Source organism: Heterodontus francisci, chromosome 5, assembly GCF_036365525.1.
Source record: "Heterodontus francisci isolate sHetFra1 chromosome 5, sHetFra1.hap1, whole genome shotgun sequence".
Classification (NCBI taxonomy): domain Eukaryota; kingdom Metazoa; phylum Chordata; class Chondrichthyes; order Heterodontiformes; family Heterodontidae; genus Heterodontus; species Heterodontus francisci.
Genome location: NC_090375.1, coordinates 19033638 through 19056449, shown reverse-complemented (window position 1 = coordinate 19056449; position 22812 = coordinate 19033638).

The following is a 22812-nucleotide window of genomic DNA, read 5'->3' as shown; positions in this document are numbered from 1 at the left end:
ACCCTAACTTTCCACGGCAATTTGTGATTAATGCACAAGCAGCAATTTTATGAAAAACTCATGGGGATGTTGAAGGCGAGTAAATAGCCCAGCAACTTGCAGTAATTCGCAACTCACCTGGTATCTCGTCTTCACTACACAATGCTGGAATGATTTATACATTAATAGCAGTGAGCACCGTTAAACTCCCTGTTATTTTGCCAGCAAATCCTGCCCCAATGATTCAGTAAATGCGTTCTGCTATAAGTGACAGGTGAACAGCTGTTACATTTAGACTGCAGGGAAAGTGAGATGAACATCAGAAACTGTACTCCACAACCTTCTGTACTACTAAACACACAAAATCTATCAGTCTTGGCCATAAATACTCAGCTATTAAAAATGTAATTCAAATGATTAATCATCATGGGGTCTTTCAGTATTACTTGGACGTTGCAAGACCATTATAGAAAACTATTTTTTTTTTAAAACTCATTGAACATATTGCTCTAATATAATTGGTTAAATGTTCATTACAGTTTACGACCAATCTCTTTTGGTATTTGGAACCAGGTCTTGTAGTAAATCAGATTTCAACACATTGTTGTGTGGTCCAACACATGTAACATGAGGATCACAATTCACCACCTGACAAATTTGGAAGAAATTTGAAGGGGTCCACACAGGAGGCTGAAGTCCTTCACGTTTTCATATAAAAATATATCGCCGAAACACTGGAAAAACAAAGTACTAGCGGGAATCAGAACAAAATCTGAACTGTTAACACACATTTATTGTATTTACAGCAAGTGCCATATTTAATTACTGTCTCTCTGAAGGGTACGTTTTACAAATCCTTGCTGCCAAAGCATGCCACAAACCCGACATCGGGAATGCAGGTGTGGGGTCAGCAGATTTTCCATCTGTCAAACTTCATTTGGAAAATCTATGTAGGTTTGGCCTCTGTCGATCTATGAGAAAAGGACCAAGTGCTAGAAATCAGAATCTAAAAGAAACAATTTAAAATAAGAGCATCTGAATGAGAAGAAATAGGTTTATGTTCCAGTTCTGATCCTGCCCAAAATGTTAACCCAGCTTTCTCTTTCAGCTGCTGGTAAATATATAGGGCATTACAATGCTTTCCATTTTCATAGTAGAATCAACAACAGCTTGTATTTATATGGCACCTTTAAATGTAGTAAAACATCCCAAGGCACTGCACAGGAACGTTATCAAACAAAATTTGGCACTGAGCCACATAAGGAGATATTCAAGCAGATGGTCAGAAGCTTGGCTAAAGAGGCAAGTTTTAAGGAGTGCCTTAAATAAAGAGAGAGGTGGAGAGGTTAGCGAGGGAATTCCAGAGCTTAGGGCCCAGACAGCTGAAGACACAGCCACCAATGGTAGATCGATTGAGGATGCCCAAGAGGCTAGAATTGGAGGAGCGCAGAGATCTCAGAGGGTTGTAGGGCTGGACGAGTTTATAGGGATAGGAATAGGGAGGGGGCGAGGTGATGGAGAGATTTGAAAACAAGGATGGAAATTTTAAAATTAAGGCGTTACCGAACTGGGAGCCAATGTAGATCGGCGAGTGCAGGAGTGAAGGCTGAGCGGGACTTGGTGTCATGTGTTTCTTTGTGTTATCTTAAGCAACACAATGAGGTACGTGGATTCTAGTTCGTTAAAGATCTCTAGAGGGTTTATTTACAGTTAAACTAGTATATACTATACTTTCTTTCTTTGGCCTCCTTATCTCGAGAGACAATGGGTAAGCGCCTGGAGGTGGTCAGTGGTTTGTGAAGCAGTGCCTGGAGTGGCTATAAAGGCCAATTCTAGACTGACAGACTCTTCCACAGGTGTTGCGGAAAAATTTGTTTGTCGGGGCTGTTACACAGTTGGCTCTCCCCTTGCGCTTCTGTCTTTTTTCCTGCCAACTGCTAAGTCTCTTCGACTCGCCACACTTTAGCCCCGCCTTTATGGCTGCCCGCCAGCTCTGGCGAACGCTGGCAACTGACTCCCATGACTTGTGATCAATATCACAGGACTTCATGTCGCGTTTGCAGACATCTTTAAAACGGAGACATGGACGGCCGGTGGGTCTGATAACAGTGGCGAGCTCGCTGTACAATGTGTCTTTGGGGATCCTGCCATCTTCCATGCGGCTCACATGGCCACGCCATCTCAAGCGCCGCTGACTCAGTAGTGTGTATAAGCTGGGGATGTTGGCCGTCTCAAGGATTTCTGTGTTGGAGATATGGTCCTGCCACCCGATGCCAAGTATTATCCAGAGGCAGCGAAGATGGAATGAACTGAGACGTCGCTCTTGGCTGACATACGTTGTCCAGGCCTCGCTGCCATAGAGCAAGGTACTGAGGACACAGACTTGATACACTTGGACATTTGTGTTCCGTGTCAGTGCGCCATTTTCCCACACTCTCTTGGCCAGTCTGGACATCGCAGTGGAAGCCTTTCCCATGCACTTGTTGATTTCTGCATCTAGAGACAGGTTACTGGTGATAGTTGAGCCTAGGTAGGTGAACTCTTGAACCACTTCCAGAGCGTGGTCGCCAATATTGATGGATGGAGCATTTCTGACGTACTGTCCCATGATGTTCGTTTTCTTGAGGCTGATGGTTAGGCCAAATTCATTGTAGGCAGCCGCAAACCTGTCGATGAGACTCTGCAGACACTCTTCAGTGTGAGATGTTAAAGCAGCATTGTCAGCAAAGAGGAGTTCCCTGATGAGGACTTTCCGTACTTTGGACTTCACTCTTAGACGGGCAAGGTTGAACAACCCGCCCCCTGATCTTGTGTGGAGGAAAATTCCTTCTTCTGAGGACTCGAACGCATGTGAGAGCAGCAAGGAGAAAAAAATCCCAATAAGTGTGGGTGCGAGAACACAGCCCTGATTCACGCCACTCACGATAGGAAAGGGGTCTGATGAGGTGCCGCTATGTTGAATTGTGCCTTTCATATTGTCATGGAATGAGGTGATGATACTTAGTAGCTTTGGTGGACATCCAATCTTTTCTAGTAGTCTGAAGAGATCACGTCTGCTGACGAGGTCAAAGGCTTTGGTGAGATCAATGAAAGCGATGTAGAGGGGCATCTGTTGTTAGCGGCATTTCTCCTGTATCTGACGAAGGGAGAACAGCATGTCAATGGCCGATCTCTCTGCTCGAAAGCCACACTGTACCTCAGGGTAGACGCGCTCGGCCAGCTTCTGGAGCCTGTTTAAAGCGACTCGAGCAAAGACTTTCCCCACTATGCTGAGCAGGGAGATTCCACGGTAGTTGTTGCAGTCACCGCGGTCACCTTTGTTTTTATAGAGGGTGATGATATTGGCATCGCGCATATCCTGGGGTAGAGCTCCCTCATCCCAGCACAGGCAAAGCAGTTCATGTAGTGCTGAGAGTATAGCAGGCTTGGCACTCTTGATTATTTCAGGGGTAATGCTGTCCTTCCCAGGGGCTTTTCCGCTGGCTAGAGAATCAATGGCATCACTGAGTTCTGATTTTGTTGGCTGTACGTCCAGCTCATCCATGACTGGTAGAGGCTGGGCTGCATTGAGGGCAGTCTCAGTGACAACATTCTCCCTGGAGTACAGTTCTAGGTAGTGCTCAACCCAGCGGTCCATTTGCTTGCGTTGGTCAGTGATTATGTCCCCTGATTGAGATTTGAGGGGGGCGATCTTCTTGATGGTTGGCCCAAGAGCTCTCTTAATGCCATCATACATTCCTCTGATGTTTCCGGTGTCTGAGGCCAGCTGAATTTGACTGCATAGGTGTTGCCAGTAGTCATTTGCGCAGCGCCTGGCTGTTCTTTGTGCAGTGCTTCTGGCTGCTTTAAGTGCTACGGATGTTAACTCGCTGGGGGCTTTCTTGTAGTTCAACAGTGCAATGCGCTTAGCGGCTATGACAGGTTCCAGCTCCTCAGTATGAGATTGAAACCAGTCTGCATTCCGCTTTGCACGTTTGCCGTAGGTGGTCAAAGCTGACTCATAGATGGCGTCTCTGATGTGGGCCCACTTGGTCTCAGCATCTCCTGTGGAGGTGTTTTGAAGGGCTGTTACAAGTGAGTTTAGAAATTTTTGTGACAGCTGTGGATGAGAGATTCTGCTCGTGTTGATGCGCGGGTGGCCCTTCTGCTTGGAATGATGCAACTTCTTTGGTCTGAGTCTAACCTTGCTGCACACCAGGGAGTGGTCGGTGTCGCAGTCCACACTGTGGAAGCTGCGTGTGATTTGAACACCGTTTAAGGAGGCTCGCCTTGTGACAATGAGGTCTAGCTGGTGCCAATGACGCGATCTTGGGTGCCTCCATGAAACCTGGTGACAGGGTTTAGTGTGAAAGCATGAGTTGGTGATGCAGAGGTTATGATAGGTACACAACTCAAGCAGTCTCTGTCCATTCTCATTCATCCTTCCAACGCCATAGCGCCCAAGGCAGGAGGGCCATGAGTCATGGTCGGCCCCAACCCTGGCATTAAAGTCCCCCAGCAGGAACAGGTGTTCGGTGTTGGGGATGCTACTAATGATATTATGGAGTTCCTCGTAAAACTGGTCTTTAGCTTCATGTGGGGAGCAGAGTGTTGGAGCATAGATGCTGAGTAGGTGCACTGGACCAGAGGTGGTGAGCAGTCGGATGGACAGAATGCGTTCCGAGCCATTTGAGGGAGGCTCTATCATGCTGAGCAAGGAGTTTCTGATGACGAAGCACACTCCATGCTGTCTTGGTTCTTCAGTATCCCTACCCTGCCAGAAGAAGGTGTAGTCTTGCTCTGCTAGAGATCCACTCGCAGGGAGGCGTGTCTCCTGAAGTGCTGCAATGTCTACATTGAGTCTGCTGAGCTCGTTGTTAATGATGGAGGTCTTCCGAGAATCGTTGATTTGTGTAAGGTCTTCCGACAGGCCAGGACACATAGTTCTGAGGTTCCAGCTTGCAAAGCGAAGGGCTGGTACCTTCTTTCCTTTCTTCATGTTGTTTGGTGCAGTGTTGCAGTCCACTTTTCGGGCAGTGACCCTGAGCTCCAAGCACCCATTGAAGCAGGTGGACTGTGGCGGGATAGAACCTTATTGACCGGGGGCTGCCCGGTTTGAGGCGGGCAATAGCTGTCCAGTGAGGTGCGATGACCTCTCCCACTGACAAAGGCAACCCGTGGCGCCCAGTTTCTATGCCAATTTATCTGGACTTATAACCCATAACTGCTGCCTTCCGTGTTGTGTCAGTCGCTGTGAGGCGACTATGGAGTGACCTCTCCATGGCGCATGCCTGGGCGAATGTATGGAGGTTGAGAGTTGCCCAAGCGTCAAAATCCCCCTCTCGGCCTTTCTGGTGGGGTCCAAAGGAGTGCAGGACACGACGTTTGGCACCGGTATGGCTGCAGGAACTGCCGGAAACATACCAAAGGTGACACATGACCGTCTACGGGGTTCTGCTCTGGATTTTCTGTTAGGGTTTACTCCCTTAGCCTTGGTCTCTCCCGAGATGCCCACAAGGCAGTGGGGTTGTTAGGGCCCCTACAGAGGTGTAGGAGGATGCCGGTGGGAGGAGGGGGTGCGAGGGGGAGGGGTGGAGGGGTGGAGGGAAGGGGGTGCGAGTGGGAGCTGGGAAGGGGGCTGTAAGGGGGTGGGGGGGTGCAGGGGAAGGGGATGCAGGGGGAAGGTGGTGCGGGGGGGGGCTGGGAAGGGGTTGTGAGGGGGGAGGGGGGCGCGGGGGGGGGGGAGGTGAGCTGAGAGAGTGCAGCTGGGAAGGGGAAGGGGAACGGGGGGAAAGGGGATGCAGGTAATAAGCCATTTCCTCAGTTCCCACCATCGACGCCTGGAAAGCTCATCCGCGTCCTTCGGGAGGTGAGCGACATCCTCGGGCGCCGGTACCAGCATTGCCGACAGTGCGCTGCAGATGCTCTCCAAGCCATCTCCCGCGGGCGCTTTGAAGTTGCAGCCGAGGAACCGTTCGTGGCTATTTGCGGGTTCGGGGCTTCCCCTCTGTGATACTTATTTCCCTAGGGTCCCGCTGCTCCTTCTTCTCTTCAATGGACTTACCCCACGCCGTGGCCGCGGACACTCTGGACGGTGTAGACAGCAGGATCGGAGATCAAACTATCACCAGCTGTACTTTGCAGTTTCGTCCGGATTTCGTTCAATTTCATTGATAAACAAAGAGCAGGTATGGCTGGGGGAAGGCAGTGGGCCCAGGTAACCTAAACTAGCTGTCAGCTTGTAGTTAGGGCTAAAATGAACTGATTAAAGAACCAGGGGAGTTTAAACAGTTTAAAAGGGTAGATTGGGGGAGAAAACACTAAGAATGGGAGCAGATGGCCATGGATGGAGTTGAGCTGCAAGGGAGCTTCCTCGGGAGTTTACAACCCAGGAGCCATCTTGGATTACCGAACTATATACCGATATACTATACAGAGCAAACTATATACAGAACCTTTGTCTAAGGTGTGTTGAAAGACAAAGCATTCATACAGAAAGGGTGTTAATGGACTGAAAATTGAACAGCCGCAAGGACAAACATGAAAAAAAACAGTGGGTAAGCAAACTGAACAAACTAAGTTGAAATAAAATAAACACAAAAATATATATAGAAAAAAACAACTAAAAATAAAAGTAAAGTGGGGGGCCCGTCATGCTCTGAAATTATTTTTAAAAAGGGGCGGTACAGTGGCGCGGTGGTTAGCACCACAGCCTCACAGCTCCAGCGACCCGGGTTCGATTCTGGGTGCTGCCTGTGCGGAGTTTGCAAGTTCTCCCTATGACCGCGTGGGTTTTCGCCGGATGCTCCGGTTTCCTCCCACAGCCAAAGACTTACAGGTTGATAGGTAAATTGGCCATTGTAAATTGCCCCTAGTGTAGGTAGGTAGGTGGTAGGGAATATGGGATTACTGTAGGGTTAGTATAAATGGGTGGTTGTTGGTCAGCACAGACTCGATGGGCCGAAGGGCCTGTTTCAGTGCTGTATCTCGATGACTATGATTAAGGTGTTACACTTGCAGAGTGACTAAGGCTTCTAGTCACATGACCGCATCCTGGTACTTAGCTCATTAGCATACTGAGTTCTTAAAGGGACATCACTCTTAAAGCGATCAAACAACACAGGCAGCAGAGTTTTGGATGATCTCGAGTTTATGCAGAGCAGATGGTGGGAGGCCGTTTGAAAGAACATTGGTATAGTCGAGTCTGGAGGTAATAAAGGGGATGTCCGTTAATCTGTCTTTTTGCCGAGCTCCAGGTATCAATCTTAAATCCTACAGTTTTGCTTAGAGAATCTGTGCCACATGTTACAACATGGTGTTCAATCCAAACTAAGACTAACAACGTAGCAGTTCAGAAACTGTTGGTGATAAATGACGAAGAGAAGGTATCAGTGAAGTTGAAGAATATAAAATATTTAGAGACTTAGCAAAGTTCTAAATTGCACATTTTTTACCATTTTAAAGTGTTTGTGTAAAATGGAAAATTAAATGTACCTTGTTGAGCAGATTATGTGATCTATTGTGTCTAATGCAAGCCATGTCAAAAAATGTCTTTTATTAAGCTCATAGTTTGAGCTGTAATGTTATCAACCTTAGGTGCACATCTGCTTTATTTATGTAGCACCATTCTCATTTTTTGGCCCAAACATTGTGTCCAGAAAGTAAAGCATAATTCCACTGAAAAATAAATAAAGCAGATTTATTTCTGACCTGCGACCTCTTTGGGTCGTGTTCCAAATACCTCCACGTTTTGGAAGAGGAGAGAACTTGGCTTTGTAACATGGGAGATTTTAAGAAAAACAACCGCTGCTTCAGTTACTTTCTGTCATTTTGCTGCGGAGTCTTCGATGTAAACAATAATAGATGGCCACCTGGGCTGCACTACACAGTTCAGGACTGGCAGCTTCACTGAGGGGGAAAACCACATCTCGAGTCCTTTGTGCTATCCTGAACTCCTCACTCTACCCCACTATCTGAGCTATGGTACAATTCTTAAGCTACAGCACAACTCTATTGACCCTAGGACTTCCCCTTGACTTAGGGATCTCTTGGGATTATGTTCTTTAGCATCGGAAATATGCTCCACGGGCTACTTAATATTTTGCGTGGTTTATAATTTTCCTCACATTCTGTCTCCTCGTCATCCAAACCCACGTCCTTCCAGGAGTATTAATTGGTGACCATCTCCCCGATGACAGCCATTACTTCCCTTTAGTTAACAGCTAGGTCGTGTAAGATAGTGACTTTAGAGGACATGTCCTCTGATCTTCTCTCCCTCATAGTGAGGAGGCCTCTCAGCTTATTCCATTGAGGAAGGAATTTGGGTTGAGTGAATAGAATGACCCATTTGAACTTGTACCTTATCTCGTCAGATCACGTCCACTTGGAAGCTGTACCACAATGCTCCGATTACACAACTTTGTTCCTTTCCTTTCGTCAGGCATTGGCCTAGCAATTACAATGGGCACTGCACGGACACCCCAAGATCCTAAAATGGTGGGCAGAAAGCGTGTGCACACTCCTGACCAAAAGTGCGCTGACCACCATTTTGGGTAAGGACAAACAAGAGGTGTCTTTTATCCACACCTGGATCAGGCGCCAAGTCCTCTGCATTGGCAAAAAAAGGGTCAAATGCCTGGTTGAGGTCCTCCCTCCAAGATTTGTTTGCCTGAGCAGCCAACCCACTGTAGGTTACAATCAGAGAAATGCAGTCCTAGGTTTTCTTGCAACAAAGGAAGTCAGTAACACACCTGAATATGGAGCTAGGAGGATTGCATTAAACCATCCCTGCTCCCAAACCCTCATTCCCTCCCCACACCACCCCACCCACACTCCCAAACTTCCTCTCCTGCTCGCATTTGTGGAGCCCCTGCCCCACCCTGCTGTGATATTGCTTTAATACTGATTAACATACCACTGAATATGTAAATAGTTTAGTATACATCATCACAGGAAGTGATGCAAGTTAACATGTGATACATAGTTGGAGCAGTGTTAGTCAGCAGGTGGCACGTGTGTTGAAGAGCTCTCCTAGAATCCTGGTATTTTTCAATAAAGAACCATTCGTTTAGTTTATCAATCATTGTTATTGTGTTTGGTATGTTTGTGTTAAGAACCAATAACACAACACCCCCCTGGGACCCCCCACTCCAGCTTACTCACTTGAATCTGATCAGAGAATCCCCATGGTCTCCTCACGACCCTGATCACAGACCCCACCCTGACAGCCTCCTCTCCTAGCCCGATGGCAGACCCCACAGCCTTCTCTCCTGACCAAAGACACATCTTGGCCTGTATCATCAACCCTGAGCTCCCCAACTCTGGGCTTCAACCCTGCCCCCAGCCCTGCATAATCCACCTTCCCAGCCACCCCCCTCCCCCCCCACCCCCAACCTCAACCCAACCTTAATTACTGCTACCAGTGTCCCCATTGATCACCATAAGGCACTATTACAATAGGGTCTGAGGCCTGGTATCAGGACCTCCTGCTACATTTCCTCACTGCTAAAACTGTCTCAATGAGAATTGGTTTGTACTAAAAACTATTGTAAGGAGAACAGACAGGCGTTTCTGCGGGCGCAAATGTGACTCCAGGATGGTATGCCTCCTCCCTGGTGATAGGGTCAAGGATGTCACAAAGCGGCTGCAGGACATTCGGAAGGGGAGGGTGAACAGTCAGAGTTGCGCTACACATTGGTACCAACAACATAGGTAGAAAGAGGGATGAGGTCCTGCAACAAGAATTTAGGGAGTTAGGTAGCAGATTAAAAAGCAGGACCTCAAAGGTTATAATCTCTGGATTACTCCCGGCGCCACTTGCTAGTGAGTATAGGAATAGGAGGATAGAGCAGATGAATGCGTGGCTGAAGACATGGTGCAGGAGGGAGGGCTTTAGATTCCTGGATCGGTTTCTGGCAAAGGTGGGACCTGTTCAAGTTGGACGGGTTGCACCTGAACCGGAACAGGACCAACATCCATCCTTGCTGGGAGGTTTGCTAGTGCTGTTAGAGGGGCGGGGGGGAGGGGTAGGGGTTTAAAGTAATTTGGCAGGGGGATGGGATACAGAGTGGAGGTACAGTAGGGGGTGATGTGCAGTCAAATATAGAAGAGAAACTGAGTCAGTCTGGAAGGCAGAGCAAACATAGTCCTGTTAAGGCACAAACGAATAACGCAAGGCTGGATTGCATCTATTTTAACGCCAGGAGTCTTACTAGTAAGGCAGATGAATTGAGGGCATTGTACTAACACATGGGAATATGATATTACTACTATCACAGAGACATGGTTGAGGGAAGGGCAGGACTGGCAACTCAATATTCCAGGGTACAGAATTTCAGGCAAGACAGGGGAGGGGGTAAAAGAGGAGGTGGCATTGCACTGTTGATCAAGGAGTCAATTACTACAGTAAGGAGGGATGATATTTTAGAAGGTTCCTCAAATGAGGCTATATGGGTAGAACTTAAAAACAAAAAGGGGCCAATCATTTGGCTGGGAGTGTACTACAGGGCTCCAAACAGTTAGGGAGAGATAGAGGAGCAGATATGTAGGCAAATCTCAGAGAGGTGTAAAAATGATAGTGTAATAATAATAGGGGATTTCAACTTCCCCAATATCAACTGGGATAGTCTTAGTGCAAAAGGCTAAAGCGGGGCAGAATTCTTAAAATGCATACAGGAGAGCTTTTTGAGACAGCACGTAGAAAGTCCTACAAGAAAAGGGTCGGTACTGGACCTAATCCTGGGGAATGAAGCATGACAAGTGGTAGAAGTGTTAGTGGGGGTGCATTTCGGGGATAGTGACCATAACTCTAAGATTTAAGGTAGTTATGGAAAAGGACAAGAGGGACCGGAAATAAAAGTCCTGAATTAGGGGAAGGCCAAAACAGGATAAAACAGATCTGGCCAAAGTGGACTGGGAGCAGCTACTTGTAGGAAAGTCTACATCAGATCAGTGGGAGTCATTCAAAAAGGAAATAGTGAGAGTTCAGGGCCAACATGTTCCCATAAAGGTGAAGGGTAGGACCAACAAGTCCAGGGAACCCTGGATATCTCGGGATATAGAGGATTGGATAAGGAAAAAAAAGGCTTATGGCAGATTCAAAGCACTGGGAACATTGGATGCCCTAGAGGAGTATAGAATGTCTGGGGGGGGCACTTAAAAAAGTAATTAGGAGCGTGAAGATGGGAAGTGACAAAACACTGGCGGGCAAGATAAAGGAAAATCCCAAGGCATTTTATATAAGTACATTAAGGGCAAGTGGATAACCAGGGAAAGAGTAGAGCCCATTAGGGACCAGAGTGGTAATCTGTGTGTGGAGCCAGAGGACATAGATGAGGTTTTGAATGATTACTTTTCATCTGTGTTTACAATGGAGAAGGATGATGTAGGTGTAGCGATCAGGGAGGGGGACTGTGATATACTTGAACGAATTAGCATTGAAAGGGAGGAAGTATTAGTTGTTTTAGCAGGCTTAGAAGTGGATAAATCCCCAGGCTAAGATGAAATGTATCCGAGGTTGTTATGTGAGGCAAGGGAGGAGATAGGAGGGGCTCTGACACAAATTTTTAAATCCTCTCTGGCCACAGGAGAGGTACCAGAGGACTGGAGGACAGTGAATGTGGTACCATTATTCAAGAAAGGCAGCAGGGATAAACTGAGTAATTACAGGCCAGTGAGTCTAACATCAGTGGCAGGGAAGCTATTGGAAAGAATTCTGAGACACAGGATCAATCTCCACTTGGAGAGGCAGGGATTAATCAGGAATAGTCAGCATGGCTTTGTCAGGGGGAGATCATGTCTAACTAACGTGATTGAATTTTTCGAGGAGGTGACTAGATGTGTAGATGAGGGTAAGGCAGTTGATGTAGTCTACATGGACTTCAGTAAGGCTTTTGATAAGGTCCCACATGGGAGATTGGTTAAGAAGGTAAGAGCCCATGGGATCCAGGGCAATTTGGCAAATTGGATCCAAAATTGGCTTAGTGGCAGGAGGCAGAGGGTGATGGTCAAGGGTTGTTTTTGCAAATGGAAGCCTATGACCAGTGGTGTACCACAGGGATCGGTGCTGGACCCCTTGCTGTTGTAGTGTTCAAAAATGATTTAGACGTGACTATAGTAGGTATGATCAGTAAGTTCGCAGATGACACGAAAATTGGTGGTGTTGTAAATAGTGAGGAGGAAAGCCTTAGATTACAGGACGATATAGATGGGCTAGTAAGATGAGCAGAGCAGTGGCAAATGGAATTTAATCCTGAGAAGTGTGAGGTGATGCATTTTGGGAGGACTAATAAGGCAAGGGAATATGCAATGGATGGTAGGACTCTAGGAAATACAGAGGGACCTTGGTGTACTTGTCCATAGATCACTGAAGGCAGCAGCCCAGGTAGATAAAGTGGTTAGGAAGGCATATGGGATACTTGCCTTTATTAGCCGAAGCATAGAATATAAGAGCAGGGAGGTTATGATGGAACTGTATAAAATGCTAGTTAGGCCACAGCTGGAGAACTGCGTACAGTTCTGGGCACCATGCTATAGGAAGGATGTGATTGCACTGGAGAGGGTGCAGAGGAGATTCACCAGGATGTTGCCTGGGCTGGAGCATTTCAACTATGAAGAGAGTCTGAAAAGGCTAGGGTTGTTTTCCTTCGAGCAGAGAAGGCTGAGGGGGGACCTGATTGAAGTATACAAAATTGTGAGGGGCATTGATAGGATAGATAAGAAACTTTTTCCCTTAGCGGAGAGGTCAATAACCAGGGGGCACAGATTTAAGGTAAATGGCAGGAGGTTTAGAGGGGATTTTTCACCCAGAGAATGGTTGGAATCTGAAACACACAGCCTGAAGAGGTGGTAGAGGCAGGAACCCTCACAACATTTAAAAAGTATTTAGATGTGCACTTGAAACGCCATAGCATACAAGGCTACAGGACAAGTGCTGGAAAATGGGATTAGAATAGATAGGTGCTTGATGGCCAGCACAGACACGATGGGCCGAAGGGCCTGTTTCTGTGTTGTATAACTTTATGACTCTAAAACCTCATTTACCCACAACAATATTAATATGATGCTGACCTTATAAAGCATTTAGGATTGTGAAGCTATTAAACTATGTGACCCATTGAACGGGTATAGATATATTTAAATGCCACAAGCGGAAGAAGGATAAGTACTCTGATTTATAAAAGTGCAGACACTTCAGCTGTCCTGATTTACTGGAGACTGTTTTTTAATATGTTCTTGAAATGTGGGTGACACTGGCAAAATTGCACTTATCGTCCATTCTCAGTTACCCTAACAAAGGCAAGATGTGGGGAGACCAGAACTAGGGGCCATAAATATAAGATAGTCACTAATAAACTAAGTAAGGAATAAAAGAGAAACTTCTTTACTGAGAGTGGTGAGAATGTTGAACTCCCTACCAAAAGGAGTAGTTGAGGTGAATAGCGTAGATGCATTTAAGGGGATGCTAGACGGGGTTTTATTGAGGGGGTTTATTGGTGAGGCAGGGGGGTGGAGTTTATTGAGGGGATTTAGCACTAAATGTGTTGGGGCGGTTTGGAAGTGAACAGGCACTGCAAGATGGCGGCAGCAGAGGAGGCTACAGAGTCACTGTGTAGAAACACTGATGGGATTAGTTTGCGCGAGCTAATTTCCACTTTAAACAGGAAGAAAAGTCCGACACAATCCAGGATAACCAGTCCACCACTATTATCAGCAAATATGCCCCTACCCTACACACCGATATAGTAACCAAAGAAGACTTGTACTGTGACCTGCACAATCTTCCTTCTGAAGGTTATGTGACACTACCACCGAGCTAAATGGGATCGATTTCAAACAGATCTAGCAACTCAAAACTGGGCATCCAAGAGATGCCGTGGGCCATCAGCAGCAGGAGAATTGTTCTCAATCACAATCTGTAACTCCATGGCCCGGCATAAGCCCCACTCTACCATTACCATCAAGCCAGGGGATTAACCCTGGTTAAATGAAGAGTGTAGCAGGCATGCCAGGAGCAGCACCAGGCATACCTCAAAATGAGGTGTCGACCTAATGAAGCTACAGCCCAGGACTATTTTGCATGCCAAACAGCATAAGTAGCATGTAATAGACAGAGCGAAGCGATCCCACAACTAATGGATCATATCTAAACTCTGCAGTCCTGCCACATCCAGTCGTGAATGGTGGTGGACAATTAAACAACTATCAGGAGGTGGCGGCTCCACAAATATCCCCATCATCAATGATGGGGGAGCCCAGAACATCAGTGTAAAAGAAGCATTTGCAACAATCTTCAGCCAGAAGTGTCGAGTTGATGTTCCATCTTGGCCTCCTCCTGAAGTCCCCAGCATCACAGCTGCCAATCTTCAGCCAACTTGACTCACTCCACCTGATATCAAGAAACAACTGAAGGCACTGGATACTGCAAAGGTTATAGGTCCTGACAACATTCTGACAACAGTACTGAAGACCTGTGCTCCAGAACTTGCTACGCCCCTAGCCTAGCTGTTTCAGTACAACTGCAACACTGGCATCTACCCGACAATGTGGAAAATTGCCCAGGTTTGTCCTGTACACAAAAAGCAGGACAAATCCAACCCGGCCAATTACTGCCCGATCAGTCTACTCTCAATCATCAGTGAAGTGATGGAAGCTGTCGTTGACTGTGCTTTCAAGCGGCACTTGCTTAGCAATAACCTGCTCAGTGACGCTCAGTTTGGGTTCTGCCAGGTCCACTCAGCTCCTGACCTCATTACAGCCTTGGTTCAAACATGGACAAAAGAGCTGAACTCCAGAGGTGAGGTGAGAGCGACTGGCCTTGACATCAAGGCAGCATTTGACCGAGTATGGCATCAAGGGGCCCTAACAAAACTGGAGTCAATGGGAATCAGGGGGGAAAATCTCTGCTGGCTGCAGTCATACCTCGCGCAATGAAAGATGGTTGTGGTTATCAGAGATCAATCATCGCAGCTCCAGGACATCACTGCAGGAGTTCCTCAGGATAGTATCCTAGGCCCAACCATCTTCAGCTACTTCATCAATGACCTTCCCTCCATCATAAGGTCAGAAGTGGGGATGTTCGCTGATGATTGCACAATGTTCAGTACCATTCGCGACTCCTCAGATACTGTAGCAGTGTGTGTCTATGTGCAGCAAGACCTGGACAATATCCAGGCTTGGGCTGATAGGTGGCAAGTAATATTCGCTCCACACAAGCGCCAGGTAATGACTATCTCAAACAAGAGAGAATCTAACCATCTCCCCTTGACATTCAATGGCAATACAATCGCTGAAACCCCCAATATCAACTTCCTGGTATTTACCATTGACCAGAAACTGAACTGGAGTAGCCATATAAATACCATGGCTACAAGAGCAGGTCAGAAGCTAGGAATCTTGTGGCGAGTAACTCGCCTCCTGACTCCCCAAAGCCTGTCCACCATCTACAAGGCACAAGTCAGGAGTGTGATGAAATACTCTCCACTTGCCTGGATGGGTGCAGTTCCAACAACACTCAAGAAGCTCAACACCATCTAGGACAATGCAGCCTGCTTAATCAGAACACCATCCACGAGCATTCACTCCCTCCACCACTGACACACAGTGGCAGCAATATGTACCATCTACAAGATGCACTGCAGCCACGCACCAAGGCTCCTTAGACAGCACCTTCCAAACCTGTGACCTCTACCATCTAGAAGGACAAGGGCAGCAGATGCATGGGAACACCACCACCTGCGAATTCCCCTCCAAGCCACACACCATCCTGACTTGGAACTATATCACCGTTCTTTCACTGTCGTTGGGTCAAAATTAAACTCCCTTCCTAACAGCAGTGTGGGTGCACATACCCCACGTGGACCTCAATGTTTCAAGAAGGCAGCTCACCACCACATTCTCAAGGGCAATTAGAGATGGGCAATAAATGCTGACCTAGCCAGTGACATCCTGATCCCATGAACAAATAAAAAGATAAAAGCAAAATATTGCGGATGCTGGAAATCTGAAATAAAAACAAATAAAAAGAGGCAGGCAGAAAAAGTAAAATAAAAATTTTTTTTTAAATCTCCAAGAAGAATTCAAATCTGAAGGGATGGGATTCCACACTTGTAAAAATTAGTTTTCAGTGTCAGAGAGATTGTTAGGCAGTAAGTAAGACTTACACTTAAACGGTCAAGCCCTAATGTTTTCTGGTATCTTTATTGTTCATCTATCATTTAAGTACAATAACTTCATGCATTTAAATGCTGACTCTCTCGGTGAGGTATTGGTTTCCTGCAGCTTCTGGAGCAGCAGAGCAAATCGCACAGCAACGCCCTGATTTCCGCGTTTAACTGTGCATGTGCGAACACCGGAATTTGCTGTCCAATTTACACTTTAATAACAGTGAGTGCGGATAACCTCACTGCTATTCCTATTGAAAATCTGGGCCCACTCTGTTTCTCAAGACTGATACGTCATCATTCAAAGATGCAATTGATCAAAATCACTGTCAGAGTGCTCAAGCGGGCATAACTCACCATCTGACATCACCTCAATGAGCTCAGCATCAGGTGCAGTGCTACATCTCTGCCAGGTTATTAACATGCCTCAAAAATGTAAATCCAGGCACATAAATTCTAAACATCAGCTCACAGGAAACATTCTGGAATGAATTGTCTGAATGGGTGTTGGAAGCAGATTCAATAACAACTTTCAAAGGGGAATTGGATAAATAATTTAAGGGGAAAAATTTGCAAGGCTATAGGGGAAAAACAAGTGAATGGGACTAATTGGATATCTCTTTCAAAGAGCTGGCATGGACACAATGGACTGAATGGTCACCTTTCATGCATCATTTTTCATTCTATGATTCATAGAATTTACAACAAAGAAACAGGCCATTCTGCTGGTGTTTATGTTCTGCACACACCTCTTCCAAACTGACTTCATCTTAAACCCATCACGATATCCTTCTATTCCTTTCTCCCTCATATACTTATCTAGCTTCCCCTTAAATGTACCTATGTTATTCACCTCAACTACTCCCTGTGATAGCAAATTCCACATTCTAACCACTCTCTGCGTAAAGAAGTTTCTCCTGAATTCCCTATTGGATTATGGCCCCTAGCTCTGGACTCAGCCACAAGTGGCAATATCTTCTGTATGTCTACCCTATCACATCTTTTTATAATCTTAAAGACCTCTATTAGGTCACCTTTCAGTCTTCTCGTTTCTAGCTTTCTGATAGTTGTAATCTCTCAGTTCTGGTATCATCTGATTTATAAAAGACATTACACACAAACAATAAAGTAGAATTAAATAGAACAAACACACATTTTTCATCAGGAAGCTCCATTTGCAAAGTTTCTTCCACTAGTGTTTGTTTCTGTCTGCTGTCCTTACAGTGCTCAGCTCTACAGTATTTCAGCATTGGATGCTTTGCTATAGGAAGTAGTTGGAGTAGACACCATTGGATCTTTAAAAATAGGAGTTGCTCTAATAAAGAAATGCACAGATATGCTAGGTCCCCAAGGCCACTTTTTGGGTTTTATCTATTTATAGTCTTGAAGCTTCTCCAAGCACATGTGTCTTGTTACATTAAACTAGTATCGAACATTGGTTGGACCACACTTGGAGTACTGGGCACAGTTCAGATCTCCAGGTTATAAAAAAAGGATCCAGATGCACTGAGGAAGGCACGGAAATGATTTAAATGGATGAAATTAGAACTGAGAGGTTATACTTACCAGACTAAAAAATTGAACAAGCTGGGTCTCTTTTCTCTGGAAACAAAAAGGCTGGAGACCTGAGAGAGGTCTTTAAGATTATGATGGGATTTGCTTGGGTAGATATAGAGATGTTCCCACTGGTGGGGGGAGTCCAAAACTACAGGCAATAAATGTAAGATAGTCACTAATAAATCCAATAGGGAATTCAGGAGAAACCTCTTTACCCAGAGAGTGGTTTGAATATGGAACTCACATGAAGTGGTTGAGGTGACTAGCACAGATGTATTGAAGGGAGAAAAAAAGGAGGTTATACTAATAGGGTGAATTGAAGTAAGGTAGGAGGAGGATGGACACCAGCATAGGTCTGTTAGGCCAAATGGCCTGTTTGTGTACATTCTATGTCACTCTTGCAGTTATTCTCTGCTGCTTGTCACTGTTTCTACCATTGTTCAATGTTATTTTCTCTTCACATTTAAAAGTTGAGTAAGAATAAATCAAGGAAACACAAGAAAATATTTAATGTTTCCTGCAAATCAGCACTATCGTAACTCTATTACGCTCAGGTGTCGATAAAGTATACTGACACGTTCCTAGATTGTGTACACTTCAGTTTAAGGTTCAAAATTATTATATGATCATCTATGCACTTTAAATGAGCACTCCCGATTCGGTTGTTCATGTGCCCCAGTATTTGTTTCGCCACTGTAACTAAATGCATGAACCAGCTTTCTGGAACTAATGTGGAATAAAATGATGTATTTTAAAACTTTTTCATGTAAAATGTGGACCCTTGGAAGTAATTTTCAGATATTTTTAAATTATATATATGTGTGTAAAAATACTAGATTATTACAATCTTGGTTAAACCACTACCACAGAATCAACACTTTATTTTCAGATCAGCCTTGATCTAATTGAATGGCGGAACAGGATTGAGGGACTGAATGGCCTACTCCTGTTCCTATGTTCTTCTGCTTTGACTGTTTTATGGCTCCAATAACTAGTCAGTCTGGAGCAATGCTAATTCTTTTTCCTATATGGGATTTCTCCATGACTGTTCTCCAATGGAGGTTTTCATTGCAGTTCATCTCTTGTGGGACCCATCTCATCCTGGAAGAAGTGCAAGATTTTTTTTGTAGTACACAACAGGAGATCATACTACAGGCTACAATTTGCTAAATACTATACTCTTAATATAAGACATCTGCAGGACCATTATGTTTACATCTTTTGCTGGCTGCTAACTCATGTGCAACTAACTGAAACAACATCTCTCCTTTGAAGTCTGCCCACGAACCCGTCACAAAAGGAATCAGTTTCATTTGGTGGGAAAACTTATAATGTTACACAAATATAACTCTTTCTTTCAATATAAACATAACACAAACATTTCTGTTGGATGGTCTCGGGGGAATTCACGAAGGGCGAAGATTGCATCTGCCATTCCGAGCGTACTATGACAGTCCTTGAGAATTCTATGGCAACTGAACTAAAATATTGTGGCTACTGAATAATATCTGACATAATTTCATCGTGAGTGCACTTGCACGATGGCATCAATGCTGATTTTTCTCTGCAACATTCTCTACTCAAGGTACCAGATGCACACCTGAGTATGAGAATCCTTGTACTCTTACAGCTGTAAGATAAGGCTGAAGCATTTGCATCCATCTTCAGCCAGAAGTACCGAGTGGATGATCCATCTCAGCCTCCTCCTGAGGTCCCTAGCATCACAGATGCCAGTCTTCAGCCAATCCGATTCACTCCACCTGATAACAAGGCACTGGATAATGCAAAGGCTATGGGCCCTGACAACATTCCAGCAATAATACTGAAGACTTGTGCTCCAGAATGAGGCGCGCCCCTAGCCAAGCTGTTCAAGTACAGCTACAACACTGGCATCTACCCGGCAATGTAGAAAACTGCCTAGTTATGTTCTGTGCACAAAAAAGCAGGACAAATCCGATCCGGCCAATTACTGCCCTAGCAGTCTACTCCCGATCATCAGCAAAGTGATGGAAGGGGTCGTCGACAGAGCTATTAAGTGGCACTGCTCTGCAATAACCTGCTCACTGACACTATTGTTTGGGTTCCGCCAGGGCCACTCAGCTCCTGACCTCATTACAGTCTTGATTCAAACATGGACAAAAGAGCTGAACTCCAGAGGTGAGGTGAGGTGAGGGGAGAGTGACTGCCCTTGACATCAAGGCAGTATTTGACCGAGTATGGCATCAAGGAGCCCGAGCAAAACTGGAATCAATGGAAATCAGGGAAAAACTCTCCACTGGTTGGAGTCCTACCTCGCACAAAGGAAGATGGTTCTGGTTGTTGGAGGTCAATTATCTCAGTCCCAGGACATCACTGCAGGAGTTCCTCAGGGCAGTATCCTCGGCCCAACCATCTTCAGCTGCTTCATCAATGACCTTCCCTCCATCATAAGATCAGAAGTGGGAAGGTTCGCTGATGATTGCACAATGTTCAGCACCATTTGTGACTCCTCAGATACTGAAGCAGCCCGTGCCCAGATGCAGCAAGACCTCATCCAGGACAAAGCAGCCCGCTTGATCAGAACACGATCCACCAGCTTCAACTTTCACACCCAGCACCACCGACGCACAGTGATAGCAGTGTGTACCATCTACAAGATGCACTGCAGCAATGCACCAAGGCTGCTTAGACAGCACCTTCCAAATCCATGACCTCTACCAACTAGAAGGACAAAGGCAGCAGATGCATGGGAACACCACCACCATTATTGGAGCCATAAAACAGTCATACACCATCCTGACTTGGAACTATATCGCCGTTTCTTCACTGTCACTGGGTCAAAAACCTGGAGCTCCCTTCTTAACAGCACTGTGGGTGTACCTACACCCCAAGGACTGCAGCGGTTTAAGAAGGCAGCTCACTAGCACTTTTTCAAAGGCAATTACGGATGGGCAATAAATACGCTGGCTTAGCCGGCGACACCACATCCCCCAAAGGAATAAAAAAAGAGGACACACAGAAGTTCATGGAGATGCTGCAGCAGTGCCGGTTTTCCACTTTTGATGATATCAGGTGGAATACCATCATTTCCTGGGCCTTTATCACTAGCAAGATGGACAATGGCCTTGTTGAGCTCCACTATGGTGGGCTCGCTGTCCAGCTCATCCATAACAGGGAAGTCTGGAATGGCGCTGCGAGCTACTTCAGTGACAACATTCTCTGTTGAGTACAGTTCGATTTAATGCTCGACCCACCTTACCATCTGCTGGCTAGGTTCAGTAATGATTATGCCTGTCTTTGTTTTCAAGGGAGCTGATTTAGTTACTGCTGGGCCCGTTGCTTTCTTAATTCCTTCATATATCCCGGCATCCCTGGATTCAGCAGCAGATTGTATGCTGTTGCAGAGTTTTAACCAATATGATCGGTGCAATGCCGAGTAGTCCGCTGAGATTTGTTTCTGGCAGCTCTGAGAGCATCTAGGTTTTGTTTTCTGGGAACTTGTTTGTAGTTCATGCGGGTTCTCCGCTTAGTTGCTTTAACTGGCTTCATTTCAGTCCAATAAGCCTCAAACCAGTCAGCATTCCTTTCATCTCCTTTCCCATACACAATTATAGATGGTGATACACAGATGATTCCATTTAGACACTGCATTCAGGCCTTGGAGGTTGTTGTGTCCGAAAGAGTCTGATCGAGGATGTTGAGGAACTCCTGGGTCCTTTCTGGGTCAGTGGTTCGGCAAGTTTTGATCCGAGGGTGACCTTTCTTCTTGGATGGGCGAAACTTCCTTGCTGAAGCCTAACCTTACACACCAGGATGTGGTCAGGGTCACAGTCAGTGCTGTGAAAGCTGTGAAGAATGAGGACACTGCTGAGGGTGGTACGTTTGGTGATGATGAGGTCTAGCTGGTGCCAGTGGCGTGATTTCAGATGTTGCCAGGACATATTGTGGCATGGCTTGACTTGGAAGTAGCTATTTGTCATACACAGTCCATGGTGACAGCATAGCTCCAGCAATCTCTGTCCATTTTTGTTCATCTTGCCGATTCCCTGGTGCCCTATGCACGTTGGCACGTACCCACTCTTGCTTTGAAGTCTTAACTGCCCGCTGAAATGGCCTAGAAAGCCACTTAGTTGTAACAAACCACTACAGAAAAGTCGAATAAAAATAAAACCCGATGGAACACCCAGCATTAACCTCGGCACTGGAAACGATAGAGCACAAACTGCCCTGTTAACCCTGCAAAAGACGCCTTATGAAAATCTGGGACTTTTGCTAAAACTGGGAGAGCTGTCCCACAGACTACTCAAGCAATGGCCTGGCATCGTCATACTCACAGCATCACATCTTACAATGTCCCAGACTCCTCCTTCACCGTCCTTGGGTATGTCCTGTCCCACCGACAGAATAGACCCACCAGGGGTGGCGGCACAGTGGTCTACAGTTGGGAGGGAGTGGCTCGGGAAGTCTTCAACATTGACTCCGGACTTCATGAAGTCTCATGGCATCAGGTCAAACATGGGCAAAGATACCGTCTGCTGATTACCACCTACCAACCCCCACCCCCCCCTCAGTACTCTTCAATGTTGAACACCACTTGGAAAAAGCACTGAGGGTAGCAAGGGCACAGAATGTATTCTGGGTGGGGGACTTCAATGCCCATCGCTTACAATGGCTCGTTAGCACCACTAGTGACCAAGCTGGGCAAGTCCTGAAGCACAAATCAGCCAGACTGGGCCTGTGGCAGGTGATGAGAGAAACAACGAGAGAGAAAAACATACTTGACCTTGCCCTCACCAATCTCGTTGCATCTGTTCATGACAGTATTGGTAGTAATGACCACCGCACAATCCTTGTGGAGACAAAGTCCCATCTTCATACTGAAGATACCCTCCATCTGTGTGGCACTACCACTGTGCTAAATGGGATCAGAACAGATCTAGCAACTCAAAACTTGAGTATCCATGAGGCACTGTGGACCATTAGCAGCAGCAGAATTGTATTCAACCACAATCTGTAACCTCGTGGCCTGGCATATCCCTCACTCTACCATCAAGCTGGGGATCAACCCTGGTTCAATGAGGAGTGCAGGAGAGCATGCCAGGCATACCTCAAAATGAGGTGTCAACCTGGTGAAGCTACAATACAGGACTACATGCAT